The sequence below is a fragment of the Protopterus annectens genome, chromosome 5.part0 (genome assembly GCF_019279795.1).
Source record: "Protopterus annectens isolate FY-2018-M chromosome 5.part0, PAN1.0, whole genome shotgun sequence".
NCBI lineage: Eukaryota > Metazoa > Chordata > Ceratodontiformes > Protopteridae > Protopterus > Protopterus annectens.
Window position 1 is genome coordinate 1,976,084,710 of NC_056735.1, and position 20,305 is coordinate 1,976,105,014.

The following is a 20,305-nucleotide window of genomic DNA, read 5'->3' on the forward strand; positions in this document are numbered from 1 at the left end:
GACATCAGTATTAACACAACAGCATGGGGATAAGCAATGCCCCACTGCTTACTACCCATCACAACTAGACCCAGTGGCATGGTCCTTACCCCACTGTGTACAAGCAGTAGTTGCAGCTGCAATGGCAGTACAGGCTTCAGCCTCAGTAGTCTTGTTCCATCCTCTCACTTTGACAGCACCTCATGCAGTCGCAATTATTTTACTACAAGAAAAGGTGGCATATCTTTCCCCTGCTAGGCATCTTTCCTGTATGACTATATTGTTGAGCCAACCTCATATGGCAATTGAATGATGCACGACTTTAAACCCTTCTACTCTGCTCTCTACCCCTGCAGACGGCACACCGCACCGCTGCCTGCAGGTAATTGAGCAAAAGACACGACCTAGAAAAGATCTCACGTATATCCCCTTGGATGAAGCCGAGGTGACATACTACGTGGATGGCTCGTGCAAAAGGGGTCCTGCAGGACAGAACCTAGTAGGATATGCAGTAGTCTCTGATACTGGGATTATAGAAGCAAAACCTTTACCACACAACTTATCTGCACAGGCAGCAGAATTGATTGCCCTGACACAAGCATGTACCTTAGCAAAGGGTAAATGTGTAAACATTTTTACTGATAGCCAGTACGCTTTTTCTACTGTACATGTTTTTGCGCAACAGTGGAGAAAACGGGGAATGATAACATCTACTGGCAAACCTATAAATCATGCGCAGTTTATTTTAGATCTTTTAGAATCTATTCAGTTACCTCAGAAAGCAACCATTTGTAAATGCACAGCTCACTCCAAGCAACAAGATAAAATTTCAAAAGGTAATGCGAGAGCTGATACAGCTGCAAAACAAGCAGCCACAGAAGTATTTCTTTTAAATGAGGAATTACAACCCTCTGAAACTTTAGATCTAGATAGGTTAAAAACAATGCAGACACTCACTACGCAAGCTGAAAAACAGCGATGGATAAAACGAGGAGCAATCCTCGAAAAGGGGCTGTACACATCTCTAGAGAGGGAAAACCGATACTACCCTCTAATTTGTTTCGCTATGCAGCTTTGTTGAGCCATGGGCAGTGCCATGTCTCAACAGGGGGGATGGTACAGCTGGTGAACCAGGTGTTCACAACGTACGGATTTACAAACTACTCTAAAAAAAATGTTGTTTGATGCGTCAGATTTGTAACAAACATCATGCACAGGGGGGCGATAAAGCCCAAGCAAGGGAGTTTCCCTACACCACCATATCCATTTCACACTATTTGCATGGATTTCATAGAATTGAACAAATGTGAAAATAAGAAGTATTGTCTTGTCATTGTAGATATGTTTTCCAGATGGGTGGAAGCCTTTCCAACCAAAAATCCAAAGTACTCGTCAAGGAAATCATTCCTAGGTTTGGTATTCCAGAAAGAATCTACAGTGACAATGGTACACACTTTGTAAATCAAACCATACAGCAGTTGAGTAAGCATTTTGGTATTTCTTTAAAAAATCATTGTGCATACCATCCGCAATCTGCAGGGCTAGTTGAAAGGCATAATGGTATACTAAAAAACAAATTGAGAAAATTAATAGCGGAGACAGGAAAAAATTGGTTATACTGTTTACCCCTGGCCACTGTTGAGCATGAGAACTGTCCCTACAGCAAAAGGATGGACTCCTTTTGAAAAATTATTTGGAAGGGCTTATTATACACCCCAGTGGAAACTTCTCATGTCATCAGACCAGGAAGCTGATTTCACACTAGCTGAATATATGAAAAAGTTGTTGAGTTCTAAACATCTGTTGCAGTCAAATTCTGTTTCAGATAGAAAACAAACAGACATCAGAAGTGGCAGTGACGCCAGGAGACTGGGTGTGGATCAAAAACATCAAGCGGAAGAATTGGGCATTGCCAAGGTGGGAAGGTCCCTACCAGGTGCTTCTTTCGACACCCACTGCAGTCAAGATAGCAGAACGAGCTTCGTGGATACACCTGACGCACTGCAAGCTGGTTAAGAACTTTGAGTTGGAGAAAAATCTTACCTCTCCATCGGGGCCCTCAGCACAAAGTCCGGCTACAAAGGGGGGTCAGATCAATAGGACTGATCCATCTCAACCCCAGTGAAGAAACCATCGGTGCTGAAGGTCCTATTAGGGCAGAGAGCAAGAGCACGTGTCCGAAATAAAGATGACTGAATAAGATCCAAATACACCTACTTGGAAGCGTTGGAGAAAACAGAAATGCAGAACCGTTTCCTCAAAAGTATTGCATAATCATCCTGTTGACTGTACCAGTGACAATAATCTTTTTGTTGTGGCCATTCCTTTTCTCAGCCACACAAATTGAACTGAACAAGCGTGCAGAGTGGCACCCGAACTTTAACACTTACCAGGCAATCATATGTGTATGCTGAGACCTTCAATGTTTCAAATTGCTGGATTTGCACAGCTTTGCCAACAGCATATGGGGGGTTACTGTTAACTTCAGTTCCCCTAGGAGCCAACAAGACCTGGGAAAACTTAATTTATGATGCATCAGATGTCACCATCACAAGATAAAGTAGCATTGCACTTGTCTGTTCGACAGAAGGGAACTGTGTGTTTTTACAAGAATGATACAGTTCAGGTGGGTTGGAGCAATTGCAATGTGACTGTTCCCTATAGATGCTACAATAAACCTGATAACATCGGATCCTATTGCAACACGAGCTAGGATTCATTTGTTGAACTGATGCATAGGACAACTGGTGAAGTAAAACATAATGCTGACCTCTATAGACAACTGTTTATAATCGACAAAAAAATGTTTCATGCAGAGCCAGGGCATAGTAAAGTTACTACTAAAGTAGAAGATTGTTACTTTGTATGCGGTAGAAAAGCATATAAATGGTTACCTGAGAATTGGTCCGGCAGTTGTTTTTTGGGGTACCTGGTTCCGGCCATACGACACATAGCAGTTTTACCTCAAGGGAAAATTCAGAATGTTCGAGAAATCAAGAAGCCTGTCAATCCAGTGGGGCAAATCAATGAGCGCTGGAAAAGCCATCATGCTCTGGGCTTAGGGAAAAATGGACTGTCACACATGGACTTGAGTGATACTGTTATGTCGTGGGCAGGTGTACTGCCAGCATATGGAACAACAAAATCAATCTGGGAACTGAGAAAATTGTCTAAGCTTCTCGAAATAATGAGCAATGCAACCTTTTCTGTCCTAGAACTGGTGACTGATGAACTGACTGCCATGAGAACAGTGGTGCTTCAAAATCACATGGCTCTTGACTTCACCCTAGCGGCGAGAGGAGGTACGTGTGCTTTAATCCAGGAGGAGTGCTGTTCGTATATTCCTGACCATAAACACGAGATAGAAAACCATCTTGAGATAATTCAGCAGGCGTCAGCCATGACCAAACCAGGACCAAATTCATTGATGGACTTTTCCCAGAAATTGTTTGGGGGGTGGGGCAGTATCCTGATGAACATTCTGATTGCCATCTGTGTAGGAATAATCCTACTGGTGGTATGTGTGCGCTGCTGCATCCCCTGCATAAAAAGACTGATTAAAAACTTTAGACATTTCAGTTTCAGAAACCTTATACCAAGGTGCTGAACTTGAAGAATTGCTAAAAAACTGAAAATGCTTTCATGAGCTTAAACTGAATGACTCTCAACTGCAAATCCTGAGTAGGAAGAGGTTAGGGGAAGAAAAAACTGTTTATGCTTATCTTGAAAGTAGAATAAAAGTATTAAAAGGGGTAAAATGTTAGGAAAATATATAATAGTAATATGCATGCTTAGTGCATTCGAGGTTTAAAAGGGTTAATACATTTATTCTGTTCAAACTGCATGAATCTGCACAGCTATTAGAAACTTGAGACATTTCATTTCTGCTAATGTCATGAAAATAACGGGACATTTCATTTCTGCTAATGTCATGAAACTTAGAGATATTTCATTTCTGCTTATGCCATGAGAAAGTATGCAGCTGCTAGAAGCTTTGATAAAGAAAACAATAGATACTTGAAAGTATAAAGCATAGTCAGCATTACTTGTACCAAAGCTAGAAATGTACGTTGAATCTAGACAAAATGTAACACGTGTATTAGAACTGTACAATTGAAGAATTGAAAAGTTAAGGTGGGCTAAAATAAGCCCAAGACCAGGTTGTTTTTCTCAAAATGTTTTGCAAGACAATAAATAATCTAACTTAGTCAGCAATAAGTCTAGTAACATTTTCTGTAGAACATACAGAAAGCTGTGTCTAACTACGTCAGCAATAGAATAGCAACATTTTCTGTGTGGCATGAAGAGAACTGTATAAGAATAACATACTGATCATCAAAGAGCTAGACAAATCTTGTGCCTTCATGCTTTGTCTCCTTGCTGCAAGTAATAAAGGGTGCCTTGCTTGAACCTAACGTGAATTGGTCTTTGAAGTTTATTCCTTTTACAGATATAATATTCTGTACGATTATTATTCTCCTTAAAGGCCTGCATCCGAAATCCCAGTCTCTCATTGTATCTTGAGCTTCCCCGCTCTATCATCATCCTTTTCCACTTTGAAATATAGTTTTCTGCTTGTGCTATGTATAGGAGTCTTAACTGTGTAGCTCTGAAAATTCCCCTTCAAATTGGGTAAAACCAATCCACCCTATTCCCTGCTCAACTGGATCAATCAGCTTATCCCAATTAACTCTTGCCGTCTTCCCCTCCCAGATAAAGTCCTTGAGCTCTTTATTAATTGTTATCCACAACTTCTCCTATGGCGGATAAAAATATGCCTGACCTGTGACTAAAGGGACTAAAAACATTTTAACCGCTTGTATCTTATTATCCATATCTATAGAGCAAAGCTTTCATTTTTGCAGCTTTTATATAATCTTTTGTTTAGTCTTCCCACATATCCTTAGCTCCCACACTATAAGCATTTTTAATCCATACTCCTAAATACTTAATTATATCATGCTCCCATAAATATGGGTATTCCTAAACCAATTCTCGTGTGGATACATAATTTACTGCTATTGCCTTTGTGTTAGCTTCATTACTTTTGTATCCCAAAAAGATCTGAAATTCTCTCAAAATGTTCTACAACACTGTAACATCTCTTTCTGGTTTTGTCAGGTATAAAAGAATATCATCTGCAAATAAAGCCAGCTCTTCTTGACTACAATACCAATTACATCCTGGAATAAGTCCCTTATTTTCTTAGCCAATGGTTCTAAATATGATGCAAATAATAATGGGGAAAGAGGACAACCCTGCTTGGTTCCCCTGGTCAAGCAGAAATCAGAGAGGAACCCACCCACTTAAATTTTCACCTCTGATCCCTGACATATCTCCTAATCAACCTTTTATTTTTTTTCAGAAAATGCAAATGCTTCAATTGCCCTGCTCATAAAGTCCCAGCTTACTCGGTCAAGTGCTTTCTCTGCATCAAGACCCACAAACAACAATGGTATTTTCTTACATTCTGCTTCCCTCTGGATCATCAATGTTCTGTTAATGTTGTCAAATGTTTGCCCCTCCACAAAACCACACTGATTCATATCTATCAGTTATGGCATTATTTTTGCCATTCTTTTAGCCATTATAGACATGAAGACTTTATAATCATGGTTTAGTATTGAAATGGGCCTGTATGAAGCTGGATCTGATGGATGTTTACCCTCTTTAGGTATTACAGCTACCACTGCTTTCTTCCAGGACATTGGCACTTCTCCTCTTAAAATACTGTTAAACAAACCTTGCCAGATCTTTATCAATTTTTTTCCTCCTAGCTTCCAAACTTCCACAGGAATACCATCTGTTCCTGGGGACTTTCCTGTAGATTGGTTATACATCACAATTTTTATCTCATCTCCTTCTATCCTAACAGTTAGTAATTGACCCTCATCCACCTCTAACCTTGGCATATTTAAATTCTTCCATAAGTATCTTTTCTTGATTTTCATAGTTCTCTGCTTTATAGAGACTCAGAGAATTTCCGAAATATATCCAGTACCTCTACAGGATCTTTTATTACCTTCCTTGTTTTAGGCTTCCTAAGTTTGGCGACAGCCCTTTCTACTTTCTGTTGCTCGAGTCATTGTGCTAAAAGTTTTTGTGCTCTAGTGTTATCAAAAAACAAGTTTAACAGCAACCTTTCTAAACTCGTGTGTATTACTGAACATACATGTATATCTTTTTCCTTTTGGCTGGATTCATGGTACAGTTAACATTTTATAAGACGTTTGTATGTGAAGACATGCTCTTAAATAAGCCATATTTATTTACCACTGCAGTTCATAGGTTGGTACTAGGCTATCAGCCCTAGGGCCTATACAAGCCTAGCCATAACAATTCCCTGGATATTTCTTCCCAGAATATTTACTTCCCTGGACCCCTGTCTAGTAGAGCAAAGGACGTGATCCCCGAGGTGAATTTCCTATCTTTCATCCAATTGTCAAGGTTCCTTTTGAAGAAGGCCATGGAAGCGGTCTGCTTGACATGTATGGGCAGTCTACTCCAGATGTACTTACCAAAACGATAAATCTGTGTTGTCCATTTCCATCTTTCCTCAACTGATGAGTCTCGGATCAGACTTCGGCCACTTTTCCGGACTTCAGGTCTGTAGCTCAGGTTCCTCCCCCTTGCCCATAACCCCCTCCTCTCCCCAAAATTACCTCATATATTGAGTATGCATGCAAAACCATGACAGAGCAAGAAAAATATCAACGCAGACAGATCAGCATAGGGCCACACAGTGGCTAGAAAAAAATTCTGTCCTAGATCTGAAAGATTTTGGCATCCCGCCCAAATGGCAAGCCATATCCTCGTACTAGAAGCCAAAAAGGAAATTCTTCCATAAAACAAAAGGAGGAAGAAGGGAGGGAGAGAAGTTGAGGAAGAATGGAAACATACAACACATCTATCATTACTGTAAGTACATAACTTTTACATCTGGTGATGTCTTTTCTGTCAGTTCCTCAATGGATAGGACAGAGTCCCCAGCTACTTAAATGCGATCTCATGGAAGGATGTTCCTGAGGGTGACAGAACCAAAAGCTACCCTATCTCTGGAAAGCAAATCCAATTTGTAATGGGAAATGAAAGTGCGAGTATTAGACTAGGTGGCAGAAACACAATATGTCACCAATTCAGCTCCTAGAAAAGAAAGCCGAAGAAGTAGAAAAAGATCTCATCTAATGTGCCTTAAGCGGATTAGAGTCAAACCATTCTCCTTGTAAACATGGGAGATGCAACTAGTCAGCCATCTAGCTAAAATAACCTTTGAAATGCCTCGTCTTAGCTTTAAAAAAGGAAACAAACAGTTGTTCTGACTTTCTGTAAATGCTTGTTTGATGGAGGTACAAAGGTAATTGTCTATGTGCATCCAATAAATGGAGCATGTATTCTTTTATTTTAAAAAATTGGAAAGAAAATTGCTAGAGTAATGCTCTAATTCAGTGAAGTATGTGTGGCTACTTTAGGCAAAAAGCAAGGGTTGGTAAATAACCGTACCCTGTTCTTGTGAAATATAATATGTGGAGGTTGGAAAGACAGGGCTTGGACTTTCAATACTCTCCAAGTTGAGGTGATGGCATCTAGGAAGACATTTTTCCAAGTCAGCAATTTTAAGTTAACCTTAGAGGCACTACGGCTTTAGTGACAACTGGAACTTGGGTTAAAGCCTGCAGTAAGGCAGTTATGACCAAGTAGGATTAGGATCCTTAACAGGATGTCTAAGGAAGGAAGTACCTTTGAGGAAAGCTTTACATGACTTGAGTGACACAAAGGAAGTAGAATTCTCTCCAATATTAAAATCTGACATTGCCACTACCCGAGCTTTGATGGTGGAATAACTAGCTCCATTGTGGAAAATGGAAGTGAGAAAGTCTAAGTCTAATACTGCTGGTGTAAGAGCTGAAAAGTGACAAATTATTTTGAAAGGTCCAAGGGGAAAATCTTTTCCATTTACTTTTGTAAATCTTCCTAGTGGATGCATCCTGAGAAAAAAGTAAGAATTTGGAGCACCTGAGAAGTCAGTCTGGACTAACTAGCTATCAATGGAAGTGAAGAAACCATGTAGTTAAGGCCCTGAATGTTCAGACGAGTCATTCTGGGCAGATAAGACAGAAGATCTGGAGTAGAGTGCAGCACCCAAGGGAGTGTACCAGATGAGGCCATAGAAATGGAAACCATACTGGATGAGCCCAGAAAGGGGTAATGAGAATAACCATAATTTTCCTTTGTAATGCCTTGTGCAAAAATTTTGGGATTAGAGGAGTTGGTGGAAAGACATATAGGATACCAGAGGGCACATCATGAATCAGAGCATCTCTTGGTGTCTCCTCCTCTGGAGGGGGGGGGGCTCAGAACAAAGAACCTACTGCATTTGAAATTAGCAGAAGCTGCAGCAAAGTAGGTCCTATTGACAAAAGATTTGAGCCACCACCACTGGATTAAGAGAACAGCAGAACAGACCTGCTCAATCTGTCCAATAAGATGGTGGACTTCCTAGGTATGTGCATTGCTATGCGACAATGGTTCATAGGTAGTACTAGGCTATTGGCCCTAGGGCCTATATAAGCCTAGCCAAAAAGGTACCCTGACTTTCGCCACCCAAGAAAATTATTTTCCTCTGCCTCTGACAAGCAGAGCCACAGAGGTGATCCCCGGGGTGAATTTCCTATTTCCCATCCAGTCATCAAAATTTTTCTAGAAGAGTGCTAATGAGGAGCTTTGTTTGACAGAGATAGGTAGTTTGTTCGAGTATGGGAAGTCTCTGGGACAGGAATCTATCCGTCCAGCATGTTCTGTTTATTGTGGTGACAAGGTTTAGGTCCCTAGAGCATGTAGCTCGGAGGGATTGGGATTTCTTTAAGTGGAGCATGTCCAACAGCTCGGGTTTGACATAGCTTTGTATGTTAGGCAGAGATCACCTCTAAGTAGGCGATATGCGATGGAGTAAAGCTGGAGTTTTTTGAGATGGTCTGCGTAGGGCATCTGTTTAAGGCCGGTAATCCTCTTCGTAAGGTATTTCTGCAGACTTTCCAGTTGTAGATGTCTTGTGAGGTACATACCAAAAGGGGCGCTGTATTCTATAATGGGTCTAATGAGCGACGAGTAGAGGGGAACAATGACCTCTTTTTTCCTGGATGAAAAACCTTTTGTGATGAGTGGTGCCACGCAGCAGAATTTCCTGACTACTGTGGTGATGTGATTATCAAGGGAGAGACTACTGTCTACCTGTGTCCCTAGGTCTCATCACACTTTCGGTGTTAAGTAGACTACCACCTATGTGGTAGCTCATGGGTACAGAGCTTTTACCAAAGGGGATGACGATGCACTTTTTGGCATCGAGTTTGAGGCCATGGCTTTGACACCAGGCATCTGTCTCAGTAAGGCCCTTTTGTAGGATGTCCACATAGTTAGGAGTTTCGATTATGGCTCCTAGTTTTCAGTCATCTGCGAACTTCGTTGGTCAAAGACCTTCTGTGTTAGCCTGTACTTCAGAAAAGTAGATAAAAAGGAGAGGACTGAACCCTGTGGTACTCCACTTGTCACTGGTCTGAAGTTGGATTTGGAGTCTGCTACTTTCACAGTGTGAGTTCTGTCAGTGAGCCAGTTGGCAACCCATCTTGTGACACAGGGATTTATACCTAGTTTAGTGAGTTTATCTATAATTCCAGAGTGGGGGATGGTGTCAAAGGCCTTGGCGAGATCTAGATAGGCTGTGTGAACCACCTTACCCTTGTCTACAGCTTTAGTGACTACTTCAAATATGTCTATCAGGTTTAGGAGACATGATCTGCCTTTTACAAACGCGAACTGGGTGGGGTCCAGAGTTTGGAGATTACCAATGTCTTTGTTTATAAGTTCCATGAGGATACGTTCCGTGGCCTTGCAGACCAGGCTCGTTAGGTTAATGGGGCAGTAGTTACCGGGGTCCGTGGTGGCTTCCCCTTTGTGGAATGGGATAACCGCTGTGCGCCATTCAGTGGGCACAAAGCTTGAGGTGAGGCTATGACTAAAGATGGTGCTTAGGTGGGGTGCCAGTTCATTCTGTAGCTTGTGTAGAACGAAGCCTGGGATGTTGCATTCTTCCGGTATAGAGATGGGCCCTTTAGGGGGTGAGAGGGGGGTAAAGTTTGCACTGAACCTATCTGCCAGGATGTTGGCAATATCAGTTGGTTCTGTATATTTAGTGCCATTGTGCTGTAACTCAGAGAAGATCTGAGTGTTGCCAATGAGATTCTTGACATAGCTATAGAATGCTTTGTGGTTGTCTTTAGAATCAAGTGGCAATTTTGTTTCCGTCAATAACTTTGGAGGAATTTATGAGAGATCTCAGCATCTTACACAGGCTGAACAGGAGTTCCTCCAATCGTGGGATTTTACTTTTTTCTGCAACAGTTTCTTTCTTCTGTTGTAGAGTTTGTTTATAGCAGGCGACCACCAGATTGGCTTCCTTTTTTTTTTGGAGGATAGCATCTTGGTTCTGTTAGGGATAGCATGATCCATGTACTCATGTAAGTGCTTATAAAGTGCATTTGTGCAGAATTCAGCAGTCGTACCTCTATTGTCCGTCTGCATGGGTGTCGTGAAGTTTGCCACTTCAGTCTTAAGAAGCATAAAGTTGGCTTTGGAGAAATTATTTTACTGTGGTTTCCCTAATGGGGGGTGGAGGCGGATGTGGATGTCTAGGGTGATTAGCTTGTGGTCAGATCTGACCAATAAGAAATTGACCTCTGGTGTGGAACACTGGTCACCCATGCTGGTTATGATCAGGTCTAGGATATTGCTGCCCCTGGTGGGGGTGTGGATAAGTTGATCCAAGGCGTTGGAATTTATGATTTCCAGAAAACGTTGAGCAAAAAAGTTGGTACACGAGTAGTTTTCTCAGTTAATGGTGGGGTAGTTGAAATCACCCATTATTAGTATGTTGGGTTGTACCCTAATATTTTCCAGTGTATCAAGAAATGAGGAGTGGGAATCCTGGGGCTTGGTGAGGGATCTGTAGCAAGTTACAATTTGGATTGCGGTCTTGCCCAGAGTTGGTTGCACTTGGATAATCTCGGATGCATTATGCTGAGCAACTAGCCTAGAGGTGTGGACATCCTTAATGAATATGGACACGCCTCTACCTTTAGTGTTTCGGTCCAGGTTAAGTGGCCCAAACGTGTGGTATGAATTATAGCCTGGTAATACAGGGGTGCTTTCTGGAGCCTTAAACGAGATCTCTGACTGCACAGATGTCGATGTTCTCCATTTTAAGGAGTGCCTCGAGTGAATGCATTTTGAAATTTAGACTTCTAGCATTGAGTAGCATTATGCTCAGATTTTGCTTGCTTGTACCTGTTACTGTGGTGAATTTGTCATTTGAATCGTGCCTAAAAAAGGTACTATAGGGGTGGCAACAGCCTTAGTCAATATCCAGAATCCCAAGGGCGACAGGTGCAGGCCATCTCTGGCAAAGTATCGTGTTCTGTTGATCATGTCATTCCAGGCAAACAGATATTGGATCCCCTTTGAATGACTCCAGAGGCTTAGCCAATTGAAGTCAATCATTTTGTCCTTGTACTGTGGTATCATTCTGGGTGATGGCAGGATGCTACTCAAGGCTAGGGTCATACCTGCCTGGGCTACAAGATCAGACAGCTCTTCCATGTCTCTTTTCATGTAATCCAGGAAGGTACATCTCAGGTCATTCGCACCAACATAGACAATGACAAGAGTCATAGTTGTACTTACTGTGGAGTGACCCGAGTGCATGTGTTATGTGGCAGATCCTGGCACCTGACAAGCAGTTGACAGTAAGTAACTTTCTCCTTGTTTAGCCTGGTGAGTGGAACATCAGTGTGCCTGACTATGGAGTCACCTATGACTAGAGTGCTGGGTACGTTGTTATGCCTTATGGGCTGTCGCTGAATGGCACACTGAGTTTGTGGGCTATGTGTCATTTGGGTTGTGTTGGGGGGGGTGGAGGTTGCTTGCGTTTCTACTTTGGAGGTCTCGGTTGCTTGAGCAGATTTTTATCGAGAGCCTCCACAAATGTAGGTGTGTTTTGTGTGGCTTTGTGTGCGTTTTGGTGGTGTAGGTTTTAAGGGACTATGTGATGAGTGTGGTGTGGTGCAAGTGTTTACCTTCTCCTCTTGACTGTCTAAGTGCAGTCTTGGGTGAAGAGAGCTTTGCTTCCAGTTTGGCTATATAATTGCATCTCTCACAGGTTGTACTGTTAGTTGGTAGGAGGAGAGGGTTTTTGTCTGTGTACATGAGGCAATTGCTGCATTGCCCCAAGATGCCCAGATTCATCACGTAGACAGGAGAAAACACCGGGAACTGACCCTTAGACATGCCTGGATAGGTGCTTATTTATTACGTACTAAAAACTGTTTGCCTCTAGACAAGTGAGGAAAGTAGAGTGCTGTAGTAATTTGTAGTTATTTAGTGCTTACGAGTTCTGAACAAGTGCTGAACTCAAACAGATTTGAGTGCTAAAACTAAAAAACTGGCTAGTTCCAAGGGAAAATTTGAAGAGCAGACTTTATGGCATCGGGAATAGTTTAACCCTAGCTAAGCGGTGACACAGTGTATTTTTTTAAATATAACAGTAGCAAATGAGCAAACTGATTTAAACCAATTAACCAACAAAAACCTAAAAACTGAGCCCCGTTCCAGCAATCTGACAAGTTCTAACTGCACACACCTGCCACTAGGGTGCAGGGGAACCTTCTCCAAAAAAAGATGGTCTGGATTAGTGCTCAAGTTATACAAACAAAGCTCGATTCAGCAGGTCTGTATTTAATCTATGCTACAGCAAACAAGGTGTACCAATTTCAGAAAGAAACAGTTCAAATAAGCAGGCACAATAAGCCTTTAACCAGAAACTCACAGCTCAGAAGGGCAGAATCTACCCTCTCCTCCCACAAGAGTGCAGACCACACCTTCTTAATGTAAAATAACTGGCCCAAAGCCCAAGTGCTTAAACCAGAACTAATACACTTTTAGAACAGACACTAAGCCTTCAGTCAGCAACTCCCAACTTAGAAGGATGTCCACAACAGTGCAAACCACAAACCTTCTTAATGTAAAACAACTGGTCTGAAGCCAAAGTGCTTCAACCAAAGGCTTAGAATAAGTGTTACAATTTAATCAGGCTACTACCAAGCAGTAATAAATACAACAGAATAAATGCAACAAAGTAGAAGAAACACAAATACAGTAAAAGCAGATGAATAAAGTGCATTTTTTATATAACAATAGAAAACGAGCAAACTGATTTAAATAAAATTACCCAGTTAACCAGTAAAAAGCTCAAAACTGAGACCTGTTCCAGCAGTCTGCAATCAGACAAGTTCTAACTGCACACTCCTGCCACTAAGGTGCAGGGGAACCTTCTCCAAAAAAGGAGTTTTTTGAGACATTCTGCGTAGGGCATCTGTTTGAGGCCAGTAATCCTCTTTGTGAGGTATTTCTGCAGCCTTTCCAGTTGTTGTAGTTTATACAAACAAGGCTAGATTTAGCATGACTCTAATCTATGCTACAGGAAACAAGGCACACCAATTTCAGAAAGAAACCATTCAAATAGGCAGTCACAATAATCCTTTAACCAGAAATTCCCAGCTCGGAAGGGCAGAATCTAGCCTCTCCTCCCACAAGAGTGCAGACCACAAACCTATAACTGGTCTGAAGCCCAAGTGCTTAAACCAGAGCTAATACACTTTTAGAATAACAGACACCGAGCCTTCAAATCAACAATTCCCAGCTTAGAAGGATACAAGTTACCTGTCCTGCCACAACAGTGCAGACCACAAACCTTCTTAATGTAAAACAACTGGTCTGAAGTCAAAGTGCTTAAACCAAAAGGCTTAGAATAACGGTTACAATTTAATCAAGCTACTACCAAGCAGTAATAAATGCAGCAGAATAAATACAATTGAGTATTTTTAAGAAGAGGCAAAAGGAAAATAAAGTGCATTTTTTTTTAATTTTTTTTTTAATAGTAAAGTGCAAGTTGAGAGGAAGGAGGAGCAGAAGAAAAATTCAAGGTTAAGAACCTAAGTGGGTTGGCCTTCTCAAATGTTCTCTCTGTATTAATTAGAGTGAACACCATACTGGGGGGGGGGGGTGACCCAGATCAAATTTAGAGTAGGGGCGGGCAACTGCAAAGCCACCAACTATAACAACACTACAAAAACAGGGTGGGATGGAGGGGAAAAAACAGTTTCAGGACAGATGAGAAACATAAAACAATGCCAGGAAATATATAAAATAATTCAGTCAGGCAAAAAAATAATTAAGTCAGGCAAAATTAAGACAATGCAGAACTCTGAAAGGTTAAAATGCCAAGAAATATACTTAGCAATTAGTGATATATGTCCAGATCGTTTAGAATCACACTTCAGCCAGAACACCAGGAGTTTCCAACAGTGTATGGAAGACATCTCCCACTGCCACACACTCATCAATTCTCAACCCAATGGGTAAGAGCACGTTCCCCCTTGTTTGATGATGTTCCAGGCTAGCAACGTGTTGTCTATCTGAATAGCAATCACCACTAGAAAATCCTGAAAAGACTGCAACACTGGGAGAACTGTCCATATCTCCAAGACACTGATGTGAAGATTGGCCTCTGATGAGGACCACATACCTTGGACCATCTTCCCAATGTAATGTTCCCCCCACCCCAGCTGAGAAGCATCCATGTTCAAAATGGCTTTTCGAGGGGAAAGGACAAATGGGTGGCCCCAGGATACTTCTAGAGATTAAATCTATCAAGATACATTAGCCCTGCAGATGTTTGTTAAGCAAACTCGAAAACTCATGAGTCAGTATCTGACAGACCACTGAACTGCTACCATTCACTGCAAGTCTCCTGTAATACCTCACCAAGAAGACCAAGGCAACAGATGCTGCCATCGAACCCAAAAGTTGTAGAACTAGTCTGCCAGGTGGCACCTGATGGGAAAGAAGCTGTAGGGCCAGGTTGCATAGTGTGGATAATCTCTGGTAACCTTGCTATCTGAAAGGTTGTGTTCAAGTGGGCTCCTATGAATTGTAGAGTCTGTACCAGAAATAATTTACTGTAATCTCATAGTTACAAGCAAAGCTGGAGCAAATAGTTTCTGGCCCAGACAAGAATACACCAGGAAGGAGCAGTGGGAACCTAGTCATCTAGATAGGGGAACACCAGGAACAGTTGCAATATAACACAACTACTGCCATGCATCTGATGAACACCAGGGGGGCTGTAGTGAGGCCAAAGGAAAGGGGTCCGAATTAAATCTGACTGGTTCCCAGCCAGAAATGAGGAAACCTCCTAGAGCATCTGTCCATCTTGATCTGGTAGTACTCATACAGAAGGTCTATTGAGTACATCCAATCATCTTTCCTCAGGACAGGGAGGAGAGACACTATTGTGACCATTCAAAACTGTGTTCCTGATGTATAGATTCAAGTGGCTGAGGTCCAAAATTGGCCTTGGGTCCCTCTTCATTTTGGCACTAAGAAGAATTCCGAACCCTTGCTGGTCTGGTTGGACCTCTTGGATGTCTCACTTGTCTAGCAGTTTTTTTTTTTTTTATCTCTAATGCTGCTCCTTTCTTTGAAAAGGTGCAACATTGAGGTGTTTCATTTGCGGTAGGGGGGGGGGGATAAAAAAAAAAAAAAAAAAAAAAAAAAAAAAGAATGTAATAGCCTCTAATAACAACTGTCCACACCCAGACATCTTTGGTTATGGACATCCAGGATTCTGGGTGTAGAAACAAGTGACCCCCGGACTGCCTCTAGGATGCAGCAGTCAGGCAACCATTCAGAAGCGCCAAGGACGAATCTTGGAGAAGAGACCCATGAAGCCTTGATCCTGTCAGCCTCTTCTACCATGAGAGTGACGTCCAGCATTAGAATTCCCCCTCTGCCTTAGAGAGATCTAGTTCCAGAAAAAATCCTAAGAAAACCGTTGGACTTCCAGAAGCACAGCTTTTTACCTCTTTTCTGGTTTGTGGAGAATGTCGTTGCAGGGGTGGGGTGGGGGGCAGAAAATTGTATTTCTACAGCAGAAACTGGTTTCCCATCAGTTTCACGTCTAAAGAGATTTTGTCTTTAATACCGGGGGCTGAAGAAAGTTGAGCCATCAAAGGGAAAATACATCATAAAAGGCTCTGCAAAGACACACAAGCACTTCCAAGAAAGCCTCCTTAAAGTGTTGCTTGCACTTGTGGTTTTTGAAACACCCTCTGTAGCACTGGAAATGAAACACATGGATGCATTCAAAAGGGACTAAAGGGTAGCCAACTGAGAATCCATGGTTTTCCTGTTTTCCCCAAACATGGACCTAGAGATCAAGACACCAAGAGTTTTTTTTGTCAAGTCTCTCTGAAACCGTGTCACATGTGCCAAATAATTCAGTGACCTTAACACGTAGGTAGCTGAAGTGTAAACTCACTTTCCAAATCTGTCCAAAGCCCTTGACTCTCTGCTAGGGAGATGGATAGATAAAGCTCTCTCTTTAGCAAGTTCCATCTTGGGGACTGCCGCTCCTACCATGGCATCCATTGCTGGGCTCTTGCTCCAGTAAGGGCAGTCTTTAGAAGCAACAAGGTACTTAACTGGCTTTCTCAGAATCTGTTCTGTAACGTTTGGTTTCTTCCATGCCCACTGCATGATCAATTCCACCATCTCACCCACTGAAAGAACCAGCCATGAAGTATCTGAGGCAGAAACAAAAGCGTCCAGAATCACAGATTCCTCCTGAGAAGGGGCCTTATAAGACCAACCTTTCTGTCTCAGATGTTGATCTGGGAGACCCTTCATTCTGTCTCAGATGTTGATCTGGGAGACCCTTCATCATAATCAGTGTTTTCAGATGTTGATCTGGGAGACCCTTCATTCTGTCTCAGATGTTGATCTGGGAGACCCTTCATCATAATCAGTGTTTTCAGTCAAAGATTCCTGAGGGAAGTCAGTGTGCCTCCTCTTACACGTGCATTTCCAAGGAGCCTCCATAGGAGGATGTTCCAAAGGGGACTTAAAAGATGGAGGGGTGTCCTGAATTAGAATTGTCCCAAGGCTTGCGTGAACTGGCTGCCCCAATAGACTAGAATGTGCAGGAGCAAGACCTAAGGCTACCAGCTGTGGAGCAGATGGAGGCGAGAGGGATGGAGATGTCTGGTATCCAGCACTGGAGACCATTCTCTCGACTGCCACAATCACCATGTTAGGAATGAAAGCTGCCACATCTGCCCAACTGAGGGGACCACCAGAATCTGCTCGGAGACCGATGCAGGAGCACAGTTATCATTCACAGAGGATCCAACAGGAAGTGAAGGCTCCGACAGCTTCTGAGCTGAATCCTTACACCCAACATCCACCCAGCTCCAAAGACACTACAGGCAGTGGGATCAGAAACAATGTTGGAGTCAAAGATGACTACATCTTTGGATCCAGCTCAGACAATCCAGGTGAAAATTTTGGATCCAGAATCCCCAAAGCTGGAGGAGATCAGACCAAGTAGGAGCAGCTATCAGTAAGGGAAAGGGGCAAAAGCTCACATGTCCAATGAGAGATGGAAGAACTCCTAGATGAATTGTAGTCCAGAGGAATTTCTTCATCATTCTATCAACATCTATTTCTGTGAAGCTTCTGATAGATCTTAGGGAAGAAAAAGGTGGCATGGAAGACTTTTGCAAAGTCCTCTCTTGAAAAAAAGAAGACTGCAGGCTCGGGAGACTTGCCCTGGAGGAAACCTTAGTTCCAGTAGCCCTGGAGGAAACCTTAGTTCCAGTAGAGGGGCAGTCTTGGATCATACTGAAACCAGCTGTGAAGGAGTGCTAGGATACAAAGACTTAGACCATTTGGTAATTGGTGCCAAAGATGTTAAGGAAGGAGAGTGGTCAGGGGATCACTTCCTTCCTTCTCTGCCGTTTTTGGGCCCATTGCTCATCCCCTCTGGATTTCTTCACAGATGGGGACACACTGGAGACCAAACAAGATGATTCTCTTGTAGCTAACAAACCCTTAAGGATCAGCTTATTTCAACATTTGATGATGGCCTGTTGTCCATTGAACAGTCCTTTTCAAGATGGGCAGCACTCAAAGAATAAAACACACTTAAGGTGCCTGTCAGAATTTGGAGGTTTGAGACTACAAGCCACACTTTTTTTTTTTTAAAACCAACCTAAAGAAGGAAAACAAAATTGCAAAGCCTATCAGCAATGGTTCAATTCCAAAAATACTATCTGAGCCCAAACAAATATCAACAATGGTAACAAGATTATTAGTAAACTAGTAAAAAAGAAAAATGAACAGACACCAAAGGAGCAAGAAAAGAGGACAGTTAAAACTAAGATTTTTTTTTAGTTTTAGTAAGGGGAGGAAATGAAAAAGGAGAAAAGGTTAAGAGTCTCAAAGACAGCAACACTAATAACCACAATGAAGTAACTAATAACCACAATGAAGTAGTAGCAAAAAAGTATCACCTAGGAAAAAAAACTTCGCTTGAGGTGAGCCTGAGCCAGAGAATCAAGTCCAACTCAACGAGCATCAAACAAGATCTGGGGTAATGTGGCAACAGGAGAGGATTATGGGTAAAGGGAAGAGCCTGTGCTACAGATCCTGAAGTCTAAAAAAGCATCAGACCCATCAGTTAAAAAACTGATGGAAAAGACATCATCAGATCATCTAGTTATGGGTGGCCTACAGGAGTGCATTTATCATTTTCAAAGTTCAAAACCTTTCCTAAAAAGATTATAGTATTCTGGGTACCCACCTCCATATTCCAGTATTAGCCAATTATTCAAAACACTACATCAAATACAAACCAGGTAATCATTATACACCTGCATGACTGACAAAAAGCTTGTACAATAAAACATAACCTTCAGTGCAAGCAATTATATTCAACCCCAGGATACCTTCACTAGATTACTTTCACTCTGTCCAAGCTATACATACTACCTATATGTAGAACGCATCATATGTATTACCACAGAAGATATAAACTCATGCTTTTTCACACCGAGTCATAGACCCCCTCCCCACTTCCCAATAATCCCTTTCTGAACACTTACTTTCGATTCTTCTCATTTTCCCCCTCTTCATTACCTCACCTCTCTCTCTCTCTCCTCACTCAGCCTCAACTACCTCCCCAAGCCTTCTCTCTTAAATCTTATATCCTTCATATAATCGTGTCAAGCTATCTCCTTCCCCTTTAACACCTAATAACACTATTAAATTTTCTTCCTATCGCACCCTTTTGTATATCCTACCATAAGTCTGACTGATCTCCTATAGAATGTCTCACAGCCTACTGCACCACACAGAAAGTATTGAAAAAAGTTACATCCAATTTCCTACAAAGCACACTGTCCCCTTGACCTATACCTTTAGTACCCAATATTACCGATCTAACTCTAAGGAACTGCCTGCATATGGATGGGATATTTCCTGGTCTACAAATATATATCTTGCGCTGCTTGCTTGTTATAATCAGTTCTATTATTATTCTATTATATATAGTATTGCTTGAAAGCCTTACCTGTAAATGTAATCACTAGCATTGAATTAATTGTACTTGTCCATCATCTGTGTAGCTTTTCTACCCAGACCTCTGATCAAAACAGGCTTTTGCTCAGTCGGACTTTCCTAGTTAAAAAAAAAAAAAAATTGGTTTGCATCTAAATAAACAAAACTTTTGTACGTAATCTGCTAAACAATAAACTATTTACAATAAGTTGCAAGTTGCTTCCAAGATGGAGGCAAGACGTCTTTTTACACAGACAGAAGGAATGTTGAACTGCAAGTTTGAAAGCAGTGTACGGGGGAGATGCTAGAAAGCACTCCTGATATCACACCCTTCTTGAGAATATTGCCCTACTTGCATCAGTTATAAACGAATCAGCTCACAAATCCCTCCCCCAAATTAATGCAGTTTAAGGTCAGATAAAACTTAACTTTTAGTATGAGCAAATACTCTAATTCTTATTGTGTCAAAGATAATCCTTACTAAGTTACAGCAATATTACTTCAGTCAAGTCAACTTACATTAATCATCTACTTGTTTCACTAAATTACTTGGGTTTCTTTAAGATACAAGAAGCTTTAATTCACGGGCTTTACTAAAACCACCCCATGTCTGGGAAATAAGATCTCCATTCCTTTGGTAACTTAACTGCTGCTAATAGCTGCAACTGTGTCAATAGAAATGCTATACTGTCGGAGTCACTTATAACAAAAACATTATTAATGCCAACAAGCACATAACTAGTAGCTTAGCTACTATTTAGGAAACGGGTAGCTGCAATTAAGCTGTAAAATGTAGACATCTAAAATAGAAAACTTTCCTGGG

General features: G+C 41.7%; 1 protein-coding gene across 2 annotated transcripts in view; it reads right to left on the reverse strand.

The window, feature by feature from the left end:
* Positions 1 to 20,305, reverse strand: part of BORA (BORA aurora kinase A activator) — a 1,242,116-nt gene that overhangs the window by 1,120,427 nt on the left and 101,384 nt on the right. Inside the window, exon 2 of one of the 2 annotated variants that reach the window (XM_044071742.1) lies at positions 19,496 to 19,602. The exons of the other annotated variant lie outside the window; for it this stretch is intronic. The gene's annotated coding sequence lies outside the window, so the exon portion shown is untranslated. The remainder of the gene's footprint in view (positions 1 to 19,495; positions 19,603 to 20,305) is intronic. 2 annotated transcript variants of the gene reach the window in all.